The sequence below is a fragment of the Callithrix jacchus genome, chromosome 18 (genome assembly GCF_049354715.1).
Source record: "Callithrix jacchus isolate 240 chromosome 18, calJac240_pri, whole genome shotgun sequence".
NCBI classification, from domain to species: domain Eukaryota; kingdom Metazoa; phylum Chordata; class Mammalia; order Primates; family Cebidae; genus Callithrix; species Callithrix jacchus.
The window spans coordinates 24,012,422-24,033,501 of record NC_133519.1 but is presented as its reverse complement, the minus strand read 5'-3'; the positions used below and the strand labels follow the sequence as shown (position 1 = coordinate 24,033,501).

At 41.5% G+C, this 21,080-nt stretch overlaps 1 non-coding gene and 1 pseudogene across 1 annotated transcript; both read right to left on the bottom strand.

Moving 5' to 3' along the window:
* Nucleotides 1–18,642: 18,642 nt before the first annotated feature.
* Nucleotides 18,643–18,704, bottom strand: LOC118149333 (U7 small nuclear RNA). Its single transcript, XR_004736718.1, has one exon. It is a non-coding gene; the product is annotated as a U7 small nuclear RNA (small nuclear RNA).
* Nucleotides 18,705–20,567: 1,863 nt separating this feature from the next.
* Nucleotides 20,568–20,723, bottom strand: LOC118149116 (large ribosomal subunit protein eL39-like; annotated as a pseudogene).
* Between the last annotated feature and the right edge of the window lie 357 nt (nucleotides 20,724–21,080).

Here is a 21,080-nt window from a genome sequence, read left to right as displayed (position 1 = left end):
CCAAAGAGACGAAGAAGAGCAATTTGGGAGGGTAGTTGCTATGATGAAGGGGACTTTGGGGAGAGATTTACAGGGGATTGTAGAATATGTTCTTGTGTTAGATGGTGCAATTCTACTTTATCTTTCCTCGTATTTATTCCAGTTATTATAATAATAATTTACTGAATAGTCATTTCCATGTCACACACTATGCTAAGCACTTTGCATACACTATCTCAGATAATCCCAAGAGCAAACCTGTGAACTATAAATATCCCCATTTTACAGATGAGAAAACTCAGTCTAGAGACGCTAAGCAAGTCATCCAAGGTCACCCAGTTAGTAAACAGCAGAGCTAGCAGAGCAACGTGGGTCTTGGCTGACTCCAGAGCTTGTGTTCTTAGGTGTCTTGCCATAACACGATCATTTGTCCCTGTCATGTGGGATCTGGAAGCATATGGGAAAGTGCAAAGAGGCCACGCAGCCTACTTCCAGGTCCAGAGTCACTGTTTGCCAAAATTCTACTTCTCTAGGGAGTTGCTACTATGACTTCTATGTCATCAAGCCCTTAACATTGCAAAGGTTTAGATAGTCCTTGCATATTCTCAGAAAGTAGCCATTCTTATCACCATTTCTTCACTCACATAAGAAAAATGGTTTACTCATCCTGTCTCTCTCTGTCTTTTGAAAGGCTGGCATTTATCTTTCCCACTGTTATTGTTTGGGAAAAGAGCATTAGTGAGAAAATGGTTTATGTTACCTCTGTACAATTCAGGGAAATATGTCCACGCAACTAGGATAAACTCCTTGTCCAGTGTGGTAAGCAAATAATGACACTTCCTCCTCAAAGATGTCCACCTTATAGTTTCTAGAACCTGAGTGTATGTTATTTTACATGGTCAAATGGATTTTGTAGATGGGACTAAATTAAGGATCTTGAGATGGGGCAATAATCTTGCATTAGCCCCTGGGCCCAAGTAGTTACATGAATCTTCTAAAGGGGAGGCAGGTTATTGAAAGCAAGAAGAGGAGATCTGATGATGGAGACAAAGCAGGGCTACAAGCCAAGAAATGCAAGCTGCCTGCAGAAGACAGAAAAGGCAAGAAAGCAGATTGTCCCCTAGAGCCTCCAGAATTCATTACAGCAGCCATAGGAAATGAAATGAAAACACTTTGTATAGGGATACATGAAGCCATGCTTGCTACTCTGTGTCCTTCGGATAGATCCATGGACACATTTAGAGGTAGGCTGACTCCAGAAACTTAGTCATAGCATAGCCTGATTAGTGGTAGAGTTCCTCAGTAGGCCAACTCCTCAATACCTAGAGGAAAAAAGAGCTTCCCGGATCTCTAATAATGGCTAAAATTCAGACATGGTGGCTCACACCTGTAATTCTAGCATTTTGAGAGGCCTAGGTGGGAAGATCGCCTGAGGTCAGGAGTTTAAGACCAGCCTGGACAACCTGGTGAAACCCCATTTCTACTAAAAATACAAAAATTAGCCAGGGCATGATGGCACACACATGTAACCCAGCTACTCGGGAGGCTGAGGCAGGAAAATTGCTTGAGCCCGCCCGAGCCAAGATCACGCAACTGCACTGCAGCCTGGGTGACAAACAAACAAAAAACAAAACAAACAAAAAAACCCAGACTATTGTCATCCTATGCGGTGTCCTGTCCTGAGTTTACGTTTACACTTACTCATCACAATGTTACTGACAAAGCCAGTTCCAGCTGTCAGGTACCAGTTGCCAGGTCTCTGGGGAGGTAAAGGACCTTCCCAAACAGGCCTTCCCTAATCTAGTTTAGGGTCCCATCCGGGTTGCCAATTCTGTTAACAACAAAGCTGGTCCCCATAAAGATGTGGTCTTTTCCTATTTGGTGTCATGAGCCAATATTCAAAACTAAAAGTGAGTGTCACCAGTGCAGACTTTATCCGATGGCCATAGAATCCAGAAGTGGGAGCCTGGCTCACAAATCAATGTCTCAACAAGTGAAAGGTGAGGGGACCAAATATAGGGCTTCTCTAATGAAGGGGTTGGACAGTAAAAGCAATGGGAGAAATAGTCACACCTTTTCTGGAAGAGGGTGGTAAACTTCCCAGAACCATGGTGCTGCCTTCTTTTTTGTTCTTTTATGGCTTCTTCTGGTCCTGGTCATGGTAATTGTCAACAGTCATGCATTAGTGGTAGTATCATTTAGCATGGGAATAAGATTGTAAGGAAGCCTGAGGTCTTTGTTTGGTTGACTATGTTGGTTCTAACCAGTCTCAGCTAGTCTGGTTACAAAGGGAACTTTTTTTTTTCCCCGAGGCGGAGTTTCTCTCTTGTTACCCAGGCTGGAATGTAATGGCGCGATCTCGGCTCACTGTAACCTCCGCCTCCTGGGTTCAGGCAATTCTCCTGCCTCAGCCTCCTGAGCAGCTGGGATTACAGGCATGCGCCACTACGCCCAGCTAAGTTTTGTATTTTTAGTAGAGACGTGGTTTCACCATGTTGACCAGGATGGTCTTGATCTCTTGACCTCGTGATCCACCCACCTCGGCCTCTCAAAGTGCTGGGATTACAGGCTTGAGCCACCGTGCCCAGCACAAAGGGAACTTTTAAGCAGGCACCCTGTTTCCTAAAGATAAGCAGAGTTAAAATATGGTAGGAATTCACCTATGTCACATGGGCGTTATACCAGGTGACAAATCTCTCAGTGCTACTGCTTGTCACAGGTGTGACGCTTCAAGATTGTTTCACAGATCTGGAGCACTGGCCATAAAGGCCCTGAGGGCTTGCAATTCCAGTGGGATGGGGTGGCCATAGTGCACTCCGTGGTGTCTAGAGGTGGTCTTTTTTTTTTTTTTTTGAGACGAAATCTTGCTCTGTTGACAGGCTGGAGTGCAGTGGTGCCATCTCAGCTCATGGAAACTTTTGACTCTCAGGTTCAAGAGATCCTCCTGCCTCAGCCCCCCAAGTAGCTGGGACTGCAGGTGCATGCCACCATGCCCAGCCAATTTTTGTATTTTTAGTAGAGACAGAGTTTCACCATGTTGGCCAAGATGGTGAAAGACTGAGGTCTCTTGACCTCATGATCCACCCGTCTTGGCCTCCCAAAGTGCTGGGATTACAGGCATGAACCACTGTGCCCAGTCAGGAGGTGGTATTCTTACTGATGACAAGAAGGTGACTAGGGTGGAAAGCGAGGTCATGATGGCTGCATGGAAGGGAATGGACCCATACAATATAATGCCCCCAAAGGCAGCTTCAGGCACCAGGGAAGACCCTAATTTGGTCCCCACCATCACCAATAAATGAATAGTTGGCTGCATCTATGAAGAGGACAACAGTGCTATCATCTGGCTTTGGCTACACAAAGGCGAGACCCAGTGATAGCCTAACTGTGGAACCCATTACAAGCTGGTGCCCCATCAGGTGGCTCATGAAGCCTCTGCGTGAAGTTACTCACATGTGCTGTAAAGTCTCTCCTTTCCAATAAAGACTAGCCATTGCATTTGCCCCTTCTCCCCAAAACAACAAAAACCAAAAAGCACAAATCTCTCTTTTTTTACACCCGCTCCTCATTCTTTTTCTTTTCTTTCTTTCTTTCTTTTTTTTTTTTTCTTTGAAAGAGGGTTTTGCTCTGTCACCCATACTGGAGAGCAGTGGCATGATTATAGCTCACTGCAGCCTCAACCTCCTGGGCTCAAGTGATCCTTCCACCTCATCCTGCAGGGTAGCTGGGACCACAGGCACACATCACTACACTCAGCTAATTTTTGTGTTTTTTGTAGAGATGGGGTCTCACCGTGTTCCTCAGGCTGGTCTCAAACTCCTGAGCTCAAGTGATCTGCCTGCCTCAGTCTCCCAAAATGCTGGGATTACAGGTTTGAGCCATTGTGTCTGGCCTCAGTCCTCATTCTTGAGGAGTACTGAGGAATGAAAGTCTGTCTTCTACAACTTCTTCAAGCCGAATTTGGGTGTTGACATGGGGCCCATTAGAGGAGTGAATTTTTTTCCTACCTGGTCTTAGGTAGGTCTGATTATCTACTGGGTGCAAATCTAGCTGTTTGTATCCCCGTATGGCTTCAATTCACCTGTTTATTTATTTATTTATTTATATTTAGAGATGGAGTCTTGCTCTGTCACCCAGGATGGAGTGGAGTGGCACAATCTTAGCTCACTGCAACCTCTGCCTCCCAGGTTCAAGTGACTCTACTGCCTCAGCCTCCCGGGTAGCTGGGATTATAGTCATGTGCCACTGCACCCAGCTAATTTTCATATTTTAGTAGAGATGGGGTTTCACCATGTTGCCCAGGCTGATCTCGAACTCCTAACCTCAAGTGTTTCACCTGCCTCAGCCTCCCAAAGTTCTGGGATTACAAGCATGAGTCACAATGCCCAGCCGGTTTCAATTCACTTAGACACCAAAGAGACCAGACAGTTTGAGAGACGGGGCCCAGAACCAAGAGAAGTAGGATGGCAGCTAAAGACCCCAGAAAGGATAAAAACCAGGTGAGATTAGGGATGGCCAGTTTTATCATCTCCCATATTCCCCAAGGATCTGTGTCCTTTTCATTAAATTGGTGCAACCACTTGACCTGGTCATAGATAAATTTAAGTCTTTTTCTATTAATTTGAATTCTTTACCAAAGCACAACAGGAAGAATTAGTGACTCCCACCTTTTTCTGCCAAGAGGTCATGAAAAGCCAGGTGGTTGTCAAGCACCGTATTGGCTAATGAGTCTGGGGAGACTTTGAGGCAGGTAAGAGCATGACCAGTCTTATAGGCTAGGGTTTCTATAATTGTTTTGAGGTTGCACAGGGTAGCCTCATGCTAGGCAAGGCTTCCCCACGGGACAAGGAAACTGCCCACCATCTTGATGCCAGCCAGAATAAGTCTAATTGCCCTTTTATTCCTTGGGCAAGAGGAGGACAGGAAACAATTAAAGATGTTGACTTCTCCGGAGATCAGGTGCCTTAGGGTGCACTATCATGGATGCCATGTGTTTTCTAAACAGTAGGCTCTGAGGCCGGGCGAGGTGGCTCACGCCTGGAATACCAGCACTTTGGGAGGCTGAGGCGGGTGGATCACGAGGTCAGGAGTTCAAGACCAGCCTGCCCAATATGGTGAAACCCCGTCTCAAGAAACACACACACACACACACACACACACACACACACACAACGGTAGGCTCTGAATGAAACAAGGTTACTCTGAAAGTAAAGATGAGAACACCTATAGGCAAGATAAGTAGTTTACAACCTGGCAGAAGGCACATTAAGGTCCAAGGTGGAGGTTTCTTTTTTTTCTTTCTTTTTTATTTGCTACTCGTGGTGTCTTACACCAGTAATCCCAGCATTTTGGGAGGCTGAGGTGGGTGGATCACTTGAGGTCAGGAGTTCAAGACCAGCCTGGCTAACATGGTGAAACCCTGTTTCTACTAAAAATACAAAAATTTAGCCTGGTGTGTTGGCACATGCCCATCAGGAGGCTGAGGCAGGATAATCATGTGAACCTGGGAGGTGGAGGTTGCAGTGAGAGCTGAGATTTTGCCATTGCACTCCAGCTTGCACAATAATAGGGAAACTCTTTCTCAAAAAAAAAAAAAACTGCAAGAGTGGACTGATGAACTTTTGGGGCTGCCCACTTGAGTATTTTATTAGCTAACTCTAGCTATTTTCTTAGCTCAGTGGTTCTCAAACTTCACTGTGTATCAAGATCCTCCTACCTTACCGTCCTGAGTAGCTGCAACTATAGTTGCATGCAACCATGCCTGGCTAATTTTTTTTTTTTTTTTTTGTAAAGACAGTAGTCTCACTTTGTTGCCCAGCTTGGTCTTGAACTCCTGGGATCAAAGTAATCCTCCCATCTCAGTCCTCCTGAATGCTGTGGGATTATGGGTGTGAGCCATTGTGCCTGGTCAGGATTTTAAATGATGATACAACTTGGTTAACCTTTACCTCCTGCTCTTTTTATATATAAATCCCAAGGCTTATTAACATACTATAGGCATTCTCTGCTAGGATCTCAGGGAAAAACCTACTCTATTTACACATGTATTATACAATATATTTACTTCACATTTAGCAAAAAATACAATCTAAAGATCATGATCCTGGCTCATAATAGGATTTGTTCCTTGACTTTGATGGGGATAATTGCAAGGCTGGGATTTTTCTCTCCATGTGGGTTTTCATCATTCAGCAACCAGCAGCCAGTTTAAACTTCTTTACGTGGCAGCTTTGTTCCAAAAGAGCAAAGGCAGAGAAGCTGCCAAGAATCTTCAGGCTTAGGCTCCAGCACTCATGCGACATCACTTCTGCCACATTCTATTGGTCAAAGTAAATCACAAGGCCTTTCTACATTCTAGGCCTTTGTAATCTGGACAGTTCGAGACCAGCCTGGCCAACATCGTGAAACTCTGTCTGTACTGAAAATACAAAAATTAGCCGGGCATGATGATGTGTGCCTATATAATCACAGATACTTGGGAGGCTGAGGCATAAGAATCGCTTGAGCCCAGGAGAGGCAATGTCACATTGCAAGGGCCATGAAAATGAGGACTCATGAGACTCATAATACTTTGTGAGTTATTATTATAACAATCTGCCACAATTGGAGAGTGCAAATTATTTTGCTACATAGAGCTTTGACCAACTAAATATAAAATAATCTCTAGAAATTAGCATCTTTTTTATTTTAAATTATTCAAGGAAATTCTTTACCACAAATCTGGTAAATCTTTAATCAGAGTAACATATACCCCTAAGCAAACTTGAACCATTCTCGTTGTATCTGAAAAGTAAAACTGCTGAAACTTCAGCTAGAAATTGGCAAGAACTTTGCATTTTTCTTCTCCATTTGAATTCTGTGTCTGAAGTGTAGGCCTGTCAGCACTACATGCATTATCTTGAACACTAATTAAAGGGAGCATTTATAAAAGAGAAAAAAAGAAGTGATTTTCATCCTTTATGAGGCAAAAAAAAAAGTATAGATTTTACACATAGTAAATTTCCCTTACATCTGTTCTTTTCTACTTTTTACTGAACACTGGCTCATCCTACACTTTGTGATTTCTTTCTCTCTTTTTTCTTTAATTGTACTTTGGGCTCTGGGGTACATATGCACATCCTACATCCTGCAGGATCGTCGTATAAGTACATACACGCCACATCCCCCTGCCCCCATTGCCTACATCAGGCATTTCTCCTGGTGTTATCCCTCCCCATCCACCCCGCCCCCCACTGTCCCTCCCCTCCCCTCCCCTCCCCTCCCCCTGCCCCGGCCTAGCCCATGAGTGTTGTTCCCTTCCCTGTGCCCAAGTGTTCTCATTGTTCATCACCTGCCTATGAGTGAAAACATGTGGTGTTTGGTTTTCTGCTCTTGTGTCAGTTTTCTGAGAATGATGGTTTCTAGATTCATCCATGTCTCTACGAAGGACAATGAGCTCGTCATTTTTTTTGGCTGCATAGTATTCCATGGTGTATATGTGCCACATTTTCTTTGTCCAGTCTATCATTGATGGGTATTTGGGTTGGTTCCAAGTCTTTGCTATCGTAAACAGTACTGCAACGAACATACGTGTGCATGTGTCTTTATAATAGAACGATTTATAATCCTTTGGGTATATACCCAATAATGGGATTGCTGGGTCAAATGGTATTTCTATTTCTAGATCCTTGAGGAATCACCACCTGTCTTCCATAATGGTTGAACTAATTTACACTCCCACCAACAGTGTAAAAATGTTCCTTTTTCTCCACATCCTCTCTAGCCTCTGTTGTCTCCAGGTTTTTTAATGATCGCCATTCTAACTGGCGTGAGATGGTATCTCAATGTGGTTTTGATTTGCATTTCTCTAATGACCAGTGATGATGAGCATTTTTTCATACGTTTGTTGGCTACATAAATGTCTTCTTCTGCTAAGTGTCTGTTCATATCCTTCACCCACTTTTGAATGGGTTTGTTTGTTTTTCTTGTAAATCTGCTTTTGTTCTTTGTAGATTCTGGATATTAGCCCTTTGTCTGACGGGTAGACTGCAAAAAAATTTTCCCATTCTATTGGTTCACTCTAATGATTGTTTCTTTTGCTGTGCAGAAGCTCTCAAGTTTAATTAGATCCCATTTGTCTATTTTGGCTTTTGTTGCCGTTGCTTTCGGTGTTTTAGTCATGAAGCCTTTGCCTGTGCCTACGTCCTGAATGGTGTTGCCTAGGTTTTCTTCTAGGGTTTTTATGATATTAGTTCTTATGGTTAAATGTTTAATCCACCTGGAGTTAATTTTTGTGTAAGGTGTAAGGAAGGGGTCCAGTTTCAGTTTCCTGCATATGGCTAGCCAGTTTTCTCAACACCATTTATTAAACAGGGAATCCTTTCCCCATTGCTTGTTTTTGTCTGCACACATCTACAACCCTCTTTCTCTTTTTTTTTGAGACAGAGTCTCTCCGTCACCTAGTCTGGTGTGCAGTGGGGCAGTCTTGGCTCACTGCAAGCTCCACCTCCCAGGTTTAAGCAATTTTCCCCTCCTCAGCCTCCCAAGTAGCTGGGATTACAGGCATATGCCACCACGCCCAGCTAATTTTTGTATATTTTTAGCAGAGATGGGGTTTCACTCTTTTGGCCAGGCTGGTCTCAAACTCCTGACCTCAGGTGATCCACCTGCCTCAGCCTCCCAAAGTGCTGGGATCATAGCCGTGAGCCACTGCACCCGGCCTACTTTGTGATTTCTTAAGAAACAATACATGCATCTGTGTTGAGTTGCTGATGAATTTCAATGTGAATAATATTTATACTTTCTCTTAATTGTCTTAGCACCTACAAGTACCTATGATTATTTTCTTTATTTATACTCTCCTTAGCTACAGTGAGTCACTATTGAGTTCTGGGTAGCAAATTCAGTTTTAAGTTTCAGTTCAGCTGAAGCTAAATTCCAGAAAAAAAGAAAACAGTCTGGTCTCAGAAAAAAAAAAAAAAAAAGAAAAGAAAAAGAAAACACTCTGCATTAAATGGTTACAAAATTATCTGAAAATTTCTAAGATAACAATTATAGGGATATAATAAACATGAAATGCAAAACTGGAACATTTCCCTGGGCTCTGACTTCTTTTTCTTTCTTATGGTTTCTGTTGATTTTGTTTTTTTCTCCTACTTATTTCATGAATGGCAGGACATCAAGCATACAAGAAAATAAAAATTCATTTCATCATCTATCAAATGCAAATTTGTGTTAGGCAATCTCTTTGATTCTATGATTTTATTTGCTGTCATGGGAAACATTTGTGATTCATCCATACAAGTGTTGAGTCCAATATTGACACCAAAGAATGTTTTCTGAGCACTTTTCTTTTGTGACTTCGACTGCAAGATTATGAAATCCTAATTATAAGGTTCGAATTCTCTTAATAACTCCTTAAGAATAGCACCAATGAAGTGATGAATCTGCCTAAGATTTTTACGACACTATAATTGGGTTGTCAGAATATTCTGTACTCTACCCACTGTGATTTCAGGGGTTCTGGAAAACTCCTCTATAAAAGCAATACTTCCTTCCCTCTACAGTAATGAATAAGACTGGAGACCTTGTCTTTCCATCACTGTTACTTAGAGTAGCACTGAGGCATAATACCCAAAGTGTTTTAGAGAATGCTATAAATTGAGTTAAAATCACACTGGAGTGTAAAAGTCTGACATCTCATAATGCATTTTTGATAAAGGGTAAAATAGAGCCTGGGAAGGAAATCTATTAGTTCGTGCCTTTTTTTTTTTTTTTTGAGTCTCACTCTGTCACCAGGCGCTAGGCTGGAGTGCAGTGGCACAATGTTGGCTCACTGCAACTTCCGCCTCCCGGGTTTAAGCAATTCTCCTACCTCAGCCTCCCGAGTAGCTGGGACTACTGGCACATACCACTACACCCAGCTAATTTTTGTATTTTTGGTAGAGATGGGGTTTCACCATGTTGGCCAGGATGGTCTCGACTCTTGACCTCGTGATCCACCCTCCTCAGCCTCCCTAAGTGTGGGGATTACAGGCTTGAGCCACCACACCTGGCCAGTTTGAGTCATTTCTGGTAATAAATATCACTGCTTTATTACCTGCATGATGGCATGGTATTATCTTTCATTTGTTCAATATTTACCTTCCAGGTGCTTCAAGGTATGTCCTAGCCAAGTGGGCAAAGCTGGCAGGTGGGGCAATGTCCCGGGTCAGGACTCACAGGTCTATCTCGTTTGGCTCCAGCATCTATTTCACATCTGCCTTTGCTCTCCAAAGTCAGACATGGAGTATGCACCTGACAGTAGGTGGAGGAATTTCAGAAGAAAACCGGGCTTGTTTTTGAGATAGGAGAATAGGGTTTATCGTTTCTCAAAACAAATGCTTCTGATGTCACCTGGGATATTTTCTGAAAATAAATTGATTTATTTCACTTTTGACGTCATATGTAATAAATTGTATGGGTCTCCTAGAAAATAGATCCCTTAAAAAATATATCATGCCAGTCAGATGAGGTCCATAAAAAACAAAACCAAAACTCAAGAAAATTAGTTGAACCATCAAAGCACAAAATGCTTCCATACATTTTTTTTCTTCTTCTTCTTTTTTTTTTTTTTGCTTCCATACTTTTTAAAAAGAACTTACTGAAACCAAAATATGAAGTATTTTGGGAAATGTTAACTTAGACTTTTGAACTAGTGTGTAGTATTAAAAAAGGACTTGATGATAGAAAGAAAAAAAAAGCACTCGATGAAGAGTCAAGAGTCTTGGTATTCAAGGTCAGGCTATTTCATTAACTACCTGCATGACGCTGAGCAATCCAATTAAATCTGCTTGCTCAAAGATCTCTAACTCATTTAGGCATTATCATTCTGTGATGTCATTCATTGGTCTTCCCTTGAGCTCTAAATCCTGTCTTGACATCTTTAATTTTTATTAAAGGACAGTCTCAACTGGCTTGTGCATTTAGCAAAATGACTTCATGCATTTCACAATTGCATAAGCAAATTAAGAAAAAATAATCCTTACTGATATACACATGTATCTTACTACCTTTCTATGAAAAGTTAGGAGTAGGCTTGCTCTTTTTATTAGGATCATTAGATTTTCTCAGGCTGGCCTGAGGCAAGGCTTCTGAAACTGTGAGCTTTGTTCAGGTAGCTCTCACCTCTTTCTTCACCTCCTCCTGTGTCCTAATAATGCCTTTGCCCTGACTCCAGGTGTCTCTGCTTTCACAATACTCTGCAAGCTGCACAACACGCACCTCTTTCTAACCCCCTTGTGCCTACCTTTTTGTTCACCTTTTAGTACATGGTGCTTCATTATTAAAATTCCTTCTTATTTAAAAAAAAAAAAATCAATGTTCATTCTTGAAGTTCCCATAGTGGATATGATGAGGAAAACTATTTGATTAAAAGAATTAAGTTATGAATAAATCTATAGCTTATTTTACAAAAATGTAATTGGCGGAATTTCAGGCTTAATGGCAATGTAAAATAATTTTAGGGCGTGGAGGGAAATTTAGGAAGGTACAAGTCACTTAAAGGGCTTGTCTACTTTACAGCCTTGCTGCTTAAAGTGTGGTCCTAGAACCAACAGCAGTGAAATTAACTGGGAGCTTGTTAGAAATAAGAACCTCAGTTTCACTGGTCAGAATTTACATTTTAGCAAGACAGGGGAAACTTGTGGTAGTTTGCATGTATGTTAAAGTTCGAGAAGCACTGGTTTATAGCATTGCAAACAGGCAAACACCTTTTCACTTTAATTTAAAGTGGGGTCAGCTGTTGCTTATGAGAATCTGTAGTCAATGAAGACCAATCTGATGTTTCTAAGCATTCCAATTGTTGACCACAGGGCATAATTACCACAAATAAAGACTCTTTTATAATTTAACACATTTGGAGAGGAGGAGGCATTACAAAAAGGTTTCTTAACTCAGTGTTAAAGGGAGATACAGCAACTGAATATTAGAAAACGAGGATACACAAGTACAGTAGTGAAAGCTGAAACCAATGGTTGAGTGAAAGATTTCAACCTATATCACAATCAAAAGCAAATACAACTGTTAAATAAAATTTATGGGAGGCCATTGTTTTGGACTGAGCTCCTGCACTGGCCCAACAAACCAGGCCAAACCAGAATGGAGTCACTCAAGCTAAGTGCCATATAATCGACTGAACTTTGAAATTGCAAGTTAAAACCAACCAACCAACCAGGAGATTCACAGCAACCAATCAGAAGGGGCCCAGTTTACCTGACCCAGCATGTTAAGTAAGTTTTCTCTATTTTAACCCTGTAAGGAAAGTAGCTGAAAAACCAATCAATCTGCTTTTTTTTAGTGATGGGTTTTCTCCATGTTGGTCAGGCTAGTCTCGCACTCCCAACCTCAGCCTCCCAAAGTGCTGGGATTATAGGCATGAGCCACTGCAACTTGCCATCTCTTTCTACTTTCTACTTTTTTGCCTCTAAAGCCAACCCTCTCTAATCAACTCAGTGGAACACCCATTCTTTTATACAGGATGACATGTTGCCTGTTTCTAGAATTGCAAATGAAAGCCAATTAGATATTTAAACTATTTTTTTTTTGTTGCTGTTATTAATTTTGTCTTTTGAAACAGGAGTGGAATCACTACACAGTTGCTAGGACTACTATCGAGAAGTAGAGGAGGGGAAGTTAATACTGTGTTTATGTTCAATGTATTAATGATGGTAGCCAATCCAATCCAATTAATTCTACAAGGTCTTTTTCAGCTCCCATCTCCTATTCTGTATGAAGACTTTTCTGCTTCTTTCTATACACCTGCTTTTGTTAGGTGATCAACTGTCCTGGTTGGTTTAGGACTACCCTAGTTTTCTCACTGGAGGTTCTGCATCTCAGTCTCAGGACAATTGGTCACTCTACCTGCACTCCAAGCTGGAAGTACTGCTTCTGACTTTGAACTTCTTTGGCTCTCTGAACTCTCACCATTTATTTGGCACCTGTCATATTTTGCTTTGCATCATAATCATTTGCATACAAGAAATGTTGCTGAGATTTGCTTACAAATTTCTCCAGGGCAGAACTGTGTCTTTCATCATTTCCTTTATTCCATGCAGCTTTAAGCCAGTGTTAGGTTTGTAGGAGTCACTCAACAGTTTGAATGAAGGAATCTATTTGAAAAAAATAGCTATTGCCAATTGGAACTATGGTGGCCATGGAATTTCAATCTATTGAATCACAAAAGTGACAGTTTGGAAATCCAGATAGTCTTATATTTCTATTTTTGCATTTAGGACTATTTTGAATGTGGCTTCAATCCAACCTTTCACTCCTCCACTGTGCTCCTTGAACCGTGAATGATGCAAGAGTATCCAGGAGGTAAAATATATCACAAGATAAGCATTTTCCCAGAGAGTAGTGTTTACTTAAAGATTTTATTTCATTTTTTAGTGGGGGTATGTGAATTGTCTGCACAATTAACATGTTTTGTCGTATTTTTCATTTGGGACACTATGGCAGATTAGGTGTCCAGAGAAATTCTCCTGGCATACAACCCCTAAAAATGATGGGACGCGTGCGCGTGTGCACACACACACACACACACACACACCACACACCACCACCACGACACATACAAATGGTTAAAAGACAAATTTGGGCACATTAATATTTTAATGAGCAATTCAGCAAACTATGAATTGGGCAGCACTAGCCTGCAAGCAGTTCAGTGATCCAAGGGGAATGACAGAGAAACTTTTATGAGGTGTTTGTGGAAGCAAGACAAATAAAATATATTTGATTGGTTAACATGGAAATCCCTAGTTAGAAGTTAATTGATGGCTTCTGATTGGTTAGGCGTAAGTAGTTTTGTTTTACTATTTACATTGGACTTTGGTTGGTTTGGGTAGGAACCCATGGTGCTGATGCCATCTCAGCCTAATGGCCTCCCAATTAAACAATATGTGTGTGTGTGTGTGTGTGTGTGTGTGTGTGTGTGTAACACGCACACTCAAAAAGCTTTTATTTGTATGGCTGACTTGGTAGGAAGACTTAAAATCAGCAATGTGGCTGGGCATGGTGGCTCACACCTGTAATCCCAGCACCTTGGGAGGCCGAGGGCAGATCATGAGGTCAGGAGTTCAAGACCAGACTGGCCAACATGGTGAAACCCTGTATCTACTAAAAAATACAAAATTAGCTGGGCTTTGGTGGCTCGTGCCTGTAATCCCAGCTACTTGGGAGGCTGAGGTAGGAGAATTGCTTAAACCAGGACCCAGGAGGCAGAGGTCGCAGTGAGCTGAGATCACGCCACTACACTCCAGCCTGGGCTAGAGAGCAAGAGAGACTCCATCTAAAAGAAAACAAAAAACAATGCACTTGAATGTTGAGAATTGCTCTGGAGGCATTTGTCTACATGGGTGGCCTAACGCTTGGGTTCTAACAGATGCAGTGAGCAGGGGAGAAGACTAAGACTTAGCCCTTTATGGTGAGAGATTGGATGGAAGCCCCTGCATGGATTTAGGAAATACCTGACCCCAAACACACTAAAATAGATACTTCAGCTGGTAAAAAAAAAAACCACACAAGGATTTCTCAGGGATGCTTGTCTGTCTCAACCTAAGTTTTGTCAGAGGAAAAATATGTCTTTATGAAAGTCCTAACCGTGCAAAAACAAAACAAACAAATTCATAAAATCTCTAGATACAAATTTAGTTTAAAGTGGCCTTAGATTGGTACTGCTCCACCTGGCAGAATTACCTGGGAGAGCAAATTCAAACACTCTCTGGAAGAATGCACTTTAAACCTGGAACTCAGAGAAATCCCAAGGAATATAAGCGTATATATGGTAAGTCTATGTTTAACTTTTTGAACAACTGCCAATTCTTCTCCAAAGCACTATATTATTTTACATTCCTACCAACAATGTAAGAAGATTCCAATTTCTTTACATCTTCATCAACACTTATTATTGTCTTTTTTTTTTTTTTTTGAGTGGGAGTTTCACTCTGTCACCCAGGCTGGAGTGCAGTGACGAGATCTCGGCTCACTGCAACCTTCACCTCCTGAGTTAAAGTGATTCTCCTGCCACAGCCTCCCAAGTAGCTAGGATTACAGGTGCCTGCCACCATGCCCGGCTGACTTTTGTATTTTTAGTAGAGATGAGTTTTTGCCATGTTGACCAGGCTGGTCTCAAACACCAGACCTCTGGTGATCCATCTGCCTCGACCTCCCAAAGTACTGGGATTATAGGTGTGAGTCACCATGCCTAGCCTAGATACTAGTACCTTATCTTATTTTATTTAATTATTTTTTGAGATGCAGTCTCACTCTTGTTGCCCAGGCTGGAGTGCAGTGGCACGATCTTGACTCACCGCAACCTCTGCCTCCAGGGTTCAAGCGATTCTCCAGCCTCTGCCTCCCAAGTGACTGGGATGACAGGCACCCGCCACCATACCCGGCTAATTTTTTGTATTTTTAGTGGAGACAGCGTTTCACCATGTTAGCCAGGCTGGTCTTGAACCCCTGACCTCAGGTGATCCTCCTGCCTTGGCACCCAAAGTGCTGGGATTAAAGGCATGAGCCATCGAGCCTGGCCACTGGTATCTTCTGATGAGGTTCAATTTATCTGTTTTTCCTATTGTTACTTTTGCTTTATGTGTTATATTTAAGGAACTATCACTAAATGCCAGGTCACAAAGATTTAGGCCTATTTTTTTTCCTAAGTTTTCTAGTTTTAGCTCTTACAGTTAGGTTTTTTTATCCATTTTGAGTTATTTTTGTACATGGTGTGAGGTAGAGGTTCACCTTCATTCTTTTGAATGTGGATGTTCAGTTGTCTCGAAATCATTTGTTGAGAAAACTATTCTTTTTTTTTGAGACGGAGTTTCGCTGTTGTTATCCAGACTGGAGTGCAATGGCACGATCTCAGCTCACTGCAGCTTCCGCCTTCTGGGTTCAAGCAATTCTCCTGCCTCAGCCTCCCGAGTAGCTGGGACTACAGGCGCGCACCACCATGCCCAGCTAATTTTTGTATTTTTAGTAGAGACGGGGTTTCACCTTGTTAACCAGGATGATCCGATCTCTTGACCTCGTGATCCACCCACCTCGGCCTCCCAAAGTGCTGGGATTATAGGCGTGAGCCACCGTGCCCGGCCTGAGAAAACTATTCTTTACCCATTAACATATCGACACACTTTTTGAAACCAATTGACTATGCATGTAGGGTTAATATCTGGACTCCTAATTTGATTCCATTGATCCATATCTCTATTATGTCATTAAGTCTTTTATAACCGAATCTAATGATATATCATCATTTCTGCCATATTCTATTAATTACACAGACCCATTCTGATACAATGTGGGAGACACTACATAAGGATGTGAATACCAGAAGGCAGGAATCACTGGGGGCCATCTTGAAGGATAGGTGCCACATAGCAATATAGCAATAACTGTATGATTACCTCTTTATAGACAGAAAAAAAATATGTTCTTAGTAATTTAGTGAAAAAGAGAACTTCTAAATCTGATAAAGGCAAGTTTCAGGCCAGGTGCTTTGGCTGACATTTGTAATCCCAGCACTTTGGGAGGCGAGTGTATCACGAGGTCAAGAATTCGAAACAAGCCCGGCCAAGATGGTGAAACCCCGTCTCTACTAAAAATACAAAAATTAGCTGGGTGCAGTGGCAGGTGCCTGTAATCTTTGCTACTCAGGATGCTGAGGCAGGAGAATCCCTTGAACCCAGGAGGTGGAGGTTGCAGTGAGCCAAGATCGCACCACTGCACTCTAGTCTGGGTGACAGAGTGAGACTCCATTTCAAAAAGAAAAAAGAAAAAAAAAGACAAGTGTCAAAATACCCCAAACACTGTGTTTAATCATGAAATGAAGCACTCTCATTAAAACCAGGAACCAGACAAAAATGCCCACTATCCCCACTCTTACTCACTATTGTTCTGTAGCCATTAGCCAGTATAGGCAAGGCAAGGAGTAAAGATATAAGAATTTGAAAGGAAGCTATGACTCTAATTGTTGAGAGATAACATGATTTTCTACCTGAAAAATGTTCTATGAACAAGTTATCAAGAGCAATTAGGAAGGTTTCTGGATATAAGATTGTACCAACAACATATTGACACTTTCTTTTAAATGATAGCCTCACTATAACAACAAAAACTTTTAAATATTCCGGAATAAATCTGGCAAAAATGTGTAAGATCTTGATGGAGACATTTGTCAAGGTTAACTGAAAGACTTTAAGTGAGACTAAACAGAGACATAGCCTATTTGTGAATAAGAGCTATCAGGAGATAATCATGGCCAACTAGGTTTTAAAATCTTATTTATTTATTTATTTGAGGTGGAGTTTCTTTCTTGTCACCCAGGCTGGTGTGCAGTGGCGTGATCTCGGCTCACTGTAACCTCTGCCTCCCGGGTTCAAGCGATTCTTCTGCCTCCAGCTCCCGAGTAGGGATTACAAGCATTCAACATCATGCCCAACGACTTTTTAAATTTTTGGTAGAGACGGGGTTTTACCATGTAGGTCAGGGTGATCTCAAACTCCTGATCTTAGGTGATCCACCCACTTTGGCCTCTCAAAGTGCTGGGATTACAGGTGGGAGCACCGTACCCCACCCTAAAATCTTCTTATTCAGTTGTACTAATTAAAAACAATGAGGTATTAATAAAACAACGAACAAATAAATCAACAGAACCGAAGAGAAAGCCCAGAAACAGACCATGCTATGGGAACTCAACATAAACTAGAGCTATCAGTTTTACTCAATTGGATCTGTTAAGATTTTTTAAAACTCATATCAAACAAAAGTAAATTTTAAATGAATGATTCAAGATTCAAATGTGAAAGTAAAACTTTAAAACTTCTTGATTAAATTATAGGAGACCCTCTTCTCTGTGATCTCATGGTGAGAAAAACTCAAACCATAAAGGAAGATATCGCTACCTGCTGTTTATCAAAATACACTATAAAAAGAGTGAAAAAGGCAAGTGATAATCTAAAAGAAGTATTTATAAAATATATAACTGTGTGAAAGAAAAAAACACAAAGCGTCACTAAATATATGAAAGTGCTCAAAGTCACTGGATATAAGGGAAATTCAAAGTAAAACCAGAGTCATAATTCCTATCATGTGTACCACACAGGCCAAAACTAGTAAGAGGTGAAGATGCAGAATAACAGGTGCTCCTTCATGCTAGTGAAAGTTGTTAAATACTGTGGAAGGCAATTTGGTATTGTTCTATGGTTCTGTAGCTGTATACAAACCACCTCAAACTTAGTGACTTAAAATAACACACCACATGTTTGTAGGTCAGCAAATTGGAAAGGACTTGGCTGGACAGTTCTGTAATCTCCTTAGTTACAATGGGACATCTGGGACTTGGAGCAGCTAGGGGTTGGCTAGCATCTGTCTTTTTTTTTTTAAGAGACGAGGTCTCCCTATGTTGCTCAGGCTGGTCTCAAACTCCTGGGGTCATGTGATCCTCCCACCTCGGCTTCCCAAAGTGTTGTGATTACAGTGTAAGCCACTGTGCCCAGCTGACTAAGGTCTATCTTCATGTTGTCTCTGTGTCCCTATGGGTGACCTCTCAACATGGGCTATGTTGAACTCAATATGGGGCCTCAGAGTGCTTACAAGGCTGTGACAGTGTTTACAATACAGCCAAGGTCTTTTTTTTTTTTTTTGAGGGGCTTTCCGGCAAAAACCGGAAAGCCTGTTAGACAAATTCTAAAAGACATGTAACACTGAGCCCAGATCTTTTAAGAGAAAGTATTTGATGTAACAAAGTAGAAGCTGCGTGGCCTTTTATGAACTAGCCTTGAAAGTCACATGGTATAACTTCAGCCGTATTCTATTGGGTTGAAACAGTTGCAAAAGCCCACCCCCTATTAAAGGAAAGGGATATAGACTCCATCTCTTAATGGGAGATGTGTCAAAGTCACATTGTAAAAAGTCCATGTGAGATGAACGTTACTTTTTCTTCTCTAGAGGGACAGAACAAAAAAGAAGGAAAAAAAGTTACGTTTTGTGGCCATCTTTCTTTCTTTTTTTTTCGAGACAGAATCTCTCTCTGTTGCTCAGGCTGGAGTGTAGTGCTATGATGATGGCTCACAGCAACCTGGAATGTCTGGGCTCAGTTAATCCTCCTGCCTCCGCCTCCTGAGTAAGTGGGACTACATGAGTATGTGTGTGCCACCATGCATGGCTAAGTGGTCATCTCTCAAAAACACAATCTGCCACAGGCACTATTTGCTAAAGCTGAAGATTTATATATCCTATGACTTATAATTTCACACCTGGGTATTTTCCCTAAGGAAATTCTTTTTCATATGTGCTTGGAGACACAACTCTGTAATTATAAAAAACTGAAAACCAAAAAAAAAAACCAAAAAAAATAAAAATAAAAAATAAAAATAAAAAAAAAATAAAAAAATAAAAAAAAAAAACTGAAAACCACCGAGATGTCCTGCAGCACTAGAATAACACAGAAATTACTTTGTAATTACAAAAAACTGAAACTTCGTTCAGAATCACTGGATAAATTTAAAAATATGGGGTTGGGCATGGTGGTTCATGCCTGTAACCCCAGCACCTTGGGAGGCTGAGGCAGGTGGATCACCTGAGGTCAGGAGTTTGAGATTGGCTTGACCAACATGGAGAAACATCATTGCTACTAAAAATACAAAAAATTAGCCTGGCGTGATGGCACATGCCTGTTTTCCCAGCTACTTGGGAGGCTGAGGTAGGAGAATCACTTGAACCTGGGAGGTGGAGGTTGTGGCTGGCTGAGATCGTGCCATTGCACCCCAGCCTGCACAATGAGAGCAAAACTCCGTCTCAAAAATATATATATGAACAGAGTTATTTGTGCTATTTTATGTTATATTGTTTAGGAATAGCTACATTTGTGGTAAAACTAGTAAACGGTAGAGAAAAATAAGGAATAATTAACCCTAAATTTGAGACAGTGGTTTGAGGAAGGGAAGACAGACAGGAGTAACAATCAGGAAGAGAAGTACTTGGAGCCTTAAGATTCTAGAATGTTCTGTTTCTTTCTTTTTGTGAGACAGAATCTCTCTCTGTCGCCCAGTCTGGAATGCAATGGTGCAATGTTAGCTCACTGCAACCTCTGCCTCCTGGGTTCCAGAGAGTCTCCTGCCACAGCCTCTGGAGTAGCTGGGATTACAGACACCCGCCACCACGCCTGGCTAAGTCTTTGTATTTTTACAAAAGTGGAGATAGGGTTTCACCATATTGGCCAGGCTAGCCTTGAACTCCTGGCCTCAGGTGATCCACCCACCTTGGCCTCCTAAAGTGCTGGGATTACAGGCATGAGCCGCAGCACCCAGCCTGGAATGTTCTGTTTCTTAAATTGAGTGGTAGTTATTCAGTGTTCAGTTTATTGCTACTCTCTTTTTTTTTTCAAACTAAAGGTTTTATATATTTATTACTGAACCAGCCTGGCAGGGCAGAGAATATTCATCAATATTAATTTTTGCAATTAAATATGTTCAACTGTCCAGATGGTGGTGACATTTTCAGCTTGATATGGTCAGATGACAGTGACCTTGACACAGAATAAGTATGTGTGCCATCCCTTGTGCATATCCTTACAGACCCCGCTTGGTTCTTCTCCAATGTCTCCTCTTGGTATTGTACCTGATTTTATTACCAGTTTTCATTCAAATCCACTGGGGAATGAGACAGTTTTGCTTTTGTTTCTTGGCCAGGAATTACTTGATCCTGAAAGTCTCGTGAGAAGACATAGTAAGAAACTTAGTCCTATTATTAAGCTTTAAAACATAAATTTGTTGCATACATTCTTATGTTTATGATAAATTTCATAAAGTTTGAAAGAACATACATTTATGTGAAAGGCAGGCTGGATGTGGTGGTTTATGCCTGTAATCTCAGCACCTCGGGAGGCCAAGATGGGTGGATTGCCTGAGGTCGGAGTTTGAGACCACCCTCGACAACGTGGCAAAAACCTGTCTCTACTAAAATATACAAAAAATTAGCCAGGCATGGTGGCGGGTGCCTGCAATCCCAGCTATTTGGGAGGCTGAAGCAGGAGAATTGCCTGAACCCAGGAGTCAGAGGTTGCGGTGAGCCAAGATCGCGCC